This window comes from Cyrtonyx montezumae, unplaced genomic scaffold, assembly GCF_038088225.1.
Source record: "Cyrtonyx montezumae isolate F1298 unplaced genomic scaffold, pur_monq_1.0 scaffold_2, whole genome shotgun sequence".
Taxonomy (NCBI): Eukaryota; Metazoa; Chordata; class Aves; order Galliformes; family Odontophoridae; genus Cyrtonyx; species Cyrtonyx montezumae.
In genome coordinates this window covers 40608972-40615172 of record NW_027071936.1, presented here as the reverse complement: position 1 = coordinate 40615172, position 6201 = coordinate 40608972, and positions in this window count along the sequence as shown.

Below are 6201 nucleotides of genomic sequence, written 5' to 3'. Positions count from 1 at the left end.
GTTTTTAAGCCATAAAATGCATCTAAATCCACTATTTTTTCTGTTTTCACAAAAGAGAGAAAGAAAATCAACCCAGGATTGTTTTGCAATAAATATTCAATTGGAAACTGATAGTACATGAGTATAAAATTGAGTATAACAATGATGTAAGTAAAGGTAGCTTAGTAAGGGAGACTGTGGATAATCACAGAATCATAGAAACACAGAATGAATTTGCTCAGAAGGCACTTAACATCATCTAGTTGCAGCAGCACTGGACCAGGTTACTCGAAGCCCCATCCAGTCAGGCCTTGAATGACTCCAGGGAGAGGGCATCCACAACCTTGCTGGGCAATCTGTTCCAGTGTCTCACCATCCTCCCAGTAAAGAACTTCTTCCTAATACCTATTCTAAATCTACCCTTTTCCAGTTTAAAGCTATTTCTCCTTTCTCTCAGTTTCATCCTAGTGAAACTGAGCCCCAACTATTTTCAGTAAACAAGTAAGGTTATGCTAAATATTCTCTGTATGATAAAGTAGGAAGAAAGCTAAAGCAATGAAGTGCAACACAGCTTAAAACAGAAATTATAGTACTCATTGAGTATATGATATTAAAGTCAGGATATTAGAAATAGTTATCATTTTTCTGTAATGGCATGAAACTAAAATAATATGTCACTGAAAAATTAAATTACCTTATATATGAACTCATATAATTTTTAAAAATAGAGACTTATTTGTTGTATGAATATCATACAGTTGCTTTGAGTTAAAATTCTATATTAAGCTTTAGTGAAGTTCTGCTTCTGCAGAACTGAATCCAGGATTTCATATAGACCTGAACATAGAATATAAATTGGATGGATAAATTCTGTCAGAATTTTGGCTGCCTGCAGTACTGTGAAGTTTTTTTTTTGTTTGTTTGTTTGTTTTGTTTGTTTGTTTTTTGGTTTTTTGTTTTGTTTTGTTTTAGCAATGCATAGTCTTTACCTAACACATGCTATTTTGACTGTTCATCTCTGGCAATTAGTACTCAGTTTTGGCTTTAATCTTTTATAGGGTCATACTATTTTATTTTTTTTCATGGAGAAGCAAAAGATTTTCACATTTTCACTACTGTATAAAATATAAAAAGAAATAAGATCAAGAATAGTATGTCTCCTAAAGACATAATTTCCAGTCAATTATGATAGTTCATATTTAAAGAAAACATCATATGGGAGAGTCTAATTCAGGGGAATGAAGGATAGTTTTCAAAGTGAACAACACTTTAGACACAAGGAGGAAACAAAAAGGATGACATTCTAAATGAATGATGTCTTCATTGCCGTCTCTGATGATGCAGTACAACACTGTCATTTACTGACTGTCACAGTGAAGGAATATAGTATCTTTGAAAGGTAAAAGAAAGCTTAACAAGAAAGGACTAAGGCAGGGCTGTAATTTAACAGTATCTTCCTTTCTCATGCATGTGATTCCTGTTCATAATTAATGCCAGCTAGAGTTGAACTCACTACTATGCAGCATTCTTTCGTTTTTTAGTTGTTGTTGTTCATTTTTTTTTTTTGTTTTTGTTTTTTGTTTGTTTTTTGGCACTGCAGAGTGTTACATTTAACTGCACAGGATAAAAGGATATGTTTACAGTTTATGAATACTATGATGAATCATTCTAATGTCAATGCAATCATTTCCTTCCTTGAAGATATTTTCAGAAACAACTTATCAGATTGCTTCAACAATAAACTAGAATAGATCTTATGCAGAAGTACTAATACTTTTACAAGACTTTCAGTTTCCTTATTTCTTAGCATGACATGAATGAAGTTTTTTGATTCTGAAACTGTTTGTCTCCCAGTAAAGGCTCATCTATGGCTAAAAGTTGAGGGTCACGTCTTGTAACTGTTGCATGGATCAAGAACTAGAATACCAAACTCAGGGTGGATTTTCATGCTGAAAAATGTATATTAATACTTACAGAGCAGACTGCTTTCTGACTTGTGCTGTTAATGTTGAAAGTTTTCCCAGTTCTTTTATCTTTGGGACACTGTGTCCAATGTATCATCTTCACATCACTCTGATTGTAGAGAAGAAGAATTTGGTAGAGAATCAGCCACAAGTCACTAAACTAAAACTTTAAGTCTGTTTGGACTACTCTTAAATATTTTTTTTTTATCAGCTTTTATTAGACAAAGCTCAGACCTGTCAGTCTACATACAGACAAGTTCTCCAAGTCTTTTCAGTGGTCATATGTGGAAGAAAACTATATTTTTCAAGTTCATAGAAAACAAATTGAGATGTCAACTAACAAGTGCCCAGATGAGTTTTCTCTGCCTGTAAGGCAAAAGAAGGCAAATACTGTAGATGTGCAAAATGCTTGTATGTATTGACTTCCATAATCTGGATTTTCAGTTTGTAGAAAAGTCATTAGTCTTAATGGATGATGTTATCTGTGGGGGTGAAAAAAAAAGGGAAAATATGATGAATAAAAACATAGTTCATAAGATATCCAAAGAGAATAAGCAAAGCGTATTCCAAAGCAATTAAGTAAAGACAATCAGTGAGAAGAGAATAAGATTTTGGGAAAGAGTCCTTTGCCAAATGCAGCTTACTTAGTGAGAAGAAAGGTTTTGAGTTTTAGGTTACCAGAGGTTTTTATACACTTGATCAAAAACAATCTGGAAGAATAAAATGTGAAAAAGCTGGCCTGGAAAGAGTCCAGAGGAATCTGGAAGACAGAAAAACTATTGAGAGCAGCAACACATTCACTGAAATTAGAGCTGAAAATGGGACAAAGGAGGGGGAAAATAAAGTAGTGAAGTGTGTGCCTGTTCTTTTTAAGATAAGACAGACCATGCTTTATTTATGTCTAGGTAAGAGAAGGAGTTGGAGAAAATCAGAGGTGAAAGAGAAAAAAAGAATAGCCAGTAGAATTCTTACATGTACCTCTTGGAAAGAGTCCCAGAAGTGCAAATTACTACATTGCTAAAAGCTTCAATGTTGTCTTCTTATTTTAAATGTCCTGAGGGACTTCTATCCTGTGAAAGCCTATGACTGCATAGGAAGTTAAGTTTATTTGTCGTTTCTATTTTAATCACAGCTGAATACTGGAAATTTGATCAAGGATTAGAAAAGAATGTTTGAAAACACCAACTAGTATTTGTATATGTTGTATAACATCTTATTACATTTTGTGTTGTTGTTTTTTTTTTTCTATCAGGGCTCATCGTTTGCCTCAGTGAATCAAGTGAAGCCCACAAGCTGTACAAAAAGTATAAACCCTCCAAATAAAATGTATTTTAAAAAAGAGAGATGCATTATATACAGATTTGATTTTCAGTGCCTACTATCTACCACAAATTAGGGCAAAAGACAACGCAAAATAGATAGCAAAACTTGAATATGAGCAGCACAATCAGAAAATAAGTTTAAGGAAGATTCAACTGGCACCTGAAGTTTGGAAAGAAAAACAGCAAGTGTTCCTATGCTGACAGTTAATGACAATTGAATTTGAGACTAGCAGTCCTCAAAAGTGTCCAGGCTTTCAAATTCGAGATGAAGTTCCATGAGTATGTTCTCCTAAGAAGCCATACTTCTCCTTTCTGGCTTTAACCACCACTACTTCTACACAGATATTCTGTTGCTGTTTTGTTTGTTTATCTGTTTGTTTTTGTTGTTTTCTCTGTGGTTCTCTTTTTTTCTGTTTGTTCTCAATAAAACTTTTTCATCTTTTCATTTTTTAAAATATGACTGAAAACAGGAACAATGGATTTATGAAGTGAAAAACAATATTCTTGACATCATGCATCCCCGTGAAGAGCCTGAATTGGTCTTCTCAGTACCCTGTAGGTACTGGAGGACTGCTATTACGTTCCTCCATAAACCCGTTCCCTCTTCAGTTCAAACAAGCACCAGACCTGTGAGTGCTGCTGATAATTGATTACTTAGTCACCTCCTAGACTCACTCCTTTTATTGATAAGTTTCTGTACTGGGGAATCCATACCTGGACATAGTACACAGTATATGATCTAATGTACACATCAAAGTATGATGCATCCATTTTTTGTAGGAATATGAAGTACTATTTATAGGAACAGAGAAGTACCACATGCTTCAGTTGCAGAATCTTTGTTAATGGTTCACTTCTGTAACATATATAAATATTCAGTGTTATAGAGGAATACTGAAGCAGAATGCATGAGATTTACTCACATCCTGCTCATTCATATAAATCTTAGTAAATATAATGAGAACAAAGAATATGATAAATACATGTGTGTGTATGTAAGCAGAAGTTATCACTTGTTAGGAAATATGTATATGTATATAAATGAATACATGCATGTAAATGCATACAAATGTGGTTATGAATCCCTCATACTGAACAAAATCTTGTTTGGTTGGTACTTTGATATTCAAGTTCAACTTTCATAAATTCAGGTCCTTTAGGCTGAGAATTAATACAATGATCCACTTCTGATATTTTACTTGTAAACAAAGACTCCAGGGACTTTCAGTAAAGGAACAAAAAGTGACGCAAGCTAGAAAACAGAATACATTACAGCATAATACATCCGAGGATATACCACTAGTAGTTTAGGAATGACCAGTCCATCTACACAGGTGCCCATCCTCAAAGACAAATCATCAGCACTGCTTTTGAAAACAATGCAAAAACATGACCTGTTTCATGGTCCAGGATATGAAGCAGTCATCCTTCCAAATACCTAGCATATAGTTTTAAGTGCCTCATGTGTTACAAATGGAGATAAATTCCCTTTATGACAAGTTTCACAGTCAGTCCATTATCTGTGCTAAGAAAAAAGAAAACATTCTTGAAAGAGTTTCTTGCACAGCATGGTACTTCCAGATATAATGCTCAGTATGATGGAAACAAGCAAAGAATGAGAACAGAAATTGAAGGGTTGAATGGAATTCAGAAACTCAGACTCTAAGGAACAGAAAGAAAAGAAGAGAGATGTAGGCAGGAGTAAAGTTTTTAATGCAGTAGTATAGGTGACTTCTTAGGGTGACTATGCTTCCTATCCACATTTCTCATCTGAATAAATATAAAGAGAATCTAAAAGCAAATATCACTTGCTTTATGCCATTAAGAGCATGCAGGTTGCCTTACATGCAGAATACGAATCTAGGAAACATTTTGCCTGTGTCATGTTATTTCTAGATATATGAGCTTTCTTTTTTTTTTTTTTTGTTGAATATAATGTTCTGTAGTACAATCTTTATCAGAAATTGTGAAAATTTAATAAATGACATGCATGTAAATTAAGCAGAAGTTTGTTTAATCTAGTTAAGATGTATCGGCCTCTTCTTGACTTTGCAAGTGTTCTATTTTACTGAAAATAAAAACAAAGATTATTTGTCTTAGACTGAAGTTGTTTTCTTAATGATCCTTCTCACATGGCTGATGGCAAAACTAGCATTCCTGCAGTTATCACCATATTCAGAACTGTGGTCCTCACCAAGAGCTTGAAGAATTGAGGTTGCCTAGCCTTCACTTTAAAAGCTTTGCAGAACTTATTGTTTCCACCTGTAAAGTTATAAATAGGAATGAGAAATGAGGCAAACTCATCAACCAGTCTGGGAGTTTATTGCTGATTTTCCCCCTAAAGCTCCCTTAATGATAGCAATCTTGCTCTGAGTCACCCCAGTTGCTGACTGCACAGAGTGGTGCCTTGCTAGAAGCAACAGCAACTTCATAGCATGCCTGTGATTTAGAGAAGGAAGAACTAATACCTTCTCTAACACATAAGATTGTCTATCTTTTTTTGACTGAATACTGGAAGTCAGACATATAAATCCAGAAAACCCTGGAGTAAGTTCCTCCTCCTTCCTTCCTTACCAGAGATAGACAGTTGTGCAGAGACAATTTATGTTTTTTATAGTGGCTATTTCAGTTAACCAGATGTATCAACTTACTCTGCCATCTGTGTGGGTTCTCCTGTGAGCTAGAACTATTATACTGAGTAGAAAGATGTGTTTTTGATCTTAATATGACTCATTCCATCTCTCTGTGCTCTTCCCCTTGCTTTTACAAGAGTAGCAAATCCTTCCCTCTAATCTGATAGAAAGAATGATGTAGTTTGCGACATAAAGTTTCTCTATTAGAGAGAGCAATTTGTTGTTGCTTCCTGAATACAATCTTCTCTAAAGCGTATATTCAGTACTGCAAGTAATTTGAACTTCATGCAATATGAAATGTCC